Below are 1,937 nucleotides of genomic sequence, written 5' to 3'. Positions count from 1 at the left end.
TGCGCCACCTTAGCCCCCCATGCCCACTCTCTCTTATTTTGTGCGACAAAATCTTCTCTCCTAGGCCTTCATGCACGCCAAAGCTTTCCACTCGTTCTCTCTTACATAGAATATGGTTGTGGATCAAGTCAAAGTAGGAATTAGTTTGGATTTCAAATTCTATGAGATAGAATTTTAGGAAATCAAAACTCTTTCCTTATGGCACTAATTTTATTCAATTTTTTTTTAATATTTTTATAGTTTTATGGCACATATTATGCACCCTTTTCTGGTGGTCCATGGCAGAAAAAGAAGGAGGGGGCACCCAAGAGTTGGGCACCCCTTGTCTTGCCCTGTTTGGATTTTTTTTGACTAGTATTTGACCTAAACAAGGATTCTTTGTATCTCTTGATTTAAGATGAATTTCTTCAAAAAAATTTATGGATTATAGAGCATTGAGAGACCTTAGGTATGTAAAAATCAGAAAGAAAGAGTGTTGGGGCATGGAGATATAATAGGCACAAAACTAAGTGTCTAGGTTAGAGCAAAGAGAAGAAGAAGAGGATCTTCTTCTAGGGTTGCTGAGTTCACCTCTTTCTTTCCTCCATCTGGAGTTTTTTGAAAGTGTCTCACATCTAAAACTCCTTCTCCTACTTTCATCTTTGGAAGAGTCTAAATCAAGAAGAAGGAGGTATTTAATCGACCATCGAAAAAGGATCAGCGCAGTACTAGCATACTGTGCTGATTTCATATACCAGAACTTCTTATCGTGATTCGTGGGCTCGTGTGGATGACTCCTAGAGATCGGATGTGTGTGCAGCTCCAACATTATCTTCAAGCCCGGATCAGCAAAGTTAGAATATCTAACATGCAAGGTAATAGATCTGATTTATTTATTTTACATACATTAGATGTAATATAGAAACATGTTGATATGATCAACATATAGTTCTTGCTCTTTATATTTTAATTTTTGATTTAATACCATGTAATAATCATGTAATATGATCTTAAATCTAAGGACTCTCTGATTTTATAAGATAAATTTTGATTTATTTTAGTCTTCCGCTGTCTGATCTTGAAAAAGTTTCAAGATCTAACCCTGAAACCCTAGATCTGGTTCCTTCATTTAGAACCCTCTTCCATCTATCTCAATGAAAAATCTGCTTCATGGGGTATGGGTGAAAATGTCAAAGTATATAAAAAGTCCACTTTAATCATCGATGAAAAAAAAAATTTAGCATTTCTCACAAAGTAACCAGGTCTCTTCGCCTAAGTAAGCATTGTTGTTCGCATCAAAAGGTGAGAATATGAGGAAACCTCTTGTATAATCAGTTTTAACTTATAGATTTTTTGACTCGAGTCAGTAAGTCTGAGGGATGTTTTATACCTAATGCCCTAAAGCCAACTGATTTGGAAAGTCATTGGCCTAAAGCTCGCTACAAGAGTCAATTAAAAAGTTTAAAGGATTAAGGCATTACAAAAAAAAAAAAGAGAAGAAGAGAGAGAATATGGAGAATAAACTACAAAAAATATTATACCAAACCCTCATTAAGTTAGAGGATTTGAAGAATAGAGTGGGGAGTTGGTGAAAGAAAAAAAATTTTAAAATTTTTATGGGCTTCGCTCAACCACTAATTTGATTGAATTAATAATTCAGTGAAGTACCTCTTTAATGGTCTGATCGGATATCAGCTACCTTTAGGAGAACTTAAGATAACTTTCAATTCAAAGATGAGTTGGTACACATTGCTAATGTATCTATTTTACTCAAGGATGAGTAAAATTCAAGTTGGAGGGTGTGATGAATACTTGAATTAAATCACTAAAGGCACATAATTCTATTTAATTATATTTTATTTATTAAGAATTTGATACTCTCTAGTCTATTTTGTAGATAATTAGGAGTTTGGGTTTATACAAATCAAATTGGACTCAAATCGGATCAAATTTGAGTG

The sequence above is a fragment of the Elaeis guineensis genome, chromosome 8 (genome assembly GCF_000442705.2).
Source record: "Elaeis guineensis isolate ETL-2024a chromosome 8, EG11, whole genome shotgun sequence".
In the NCBI taxonomy this organism is placed as follows: domain Eukaryota; kingdom Viridiplantae; phylum Streptophyta; class Magnoliopsida; order Arecales; family Arecaceae; genus Elaeis; species Elaeis guineensis.
Note: the sequence above shows the minus strand (reverse complement) of the source record.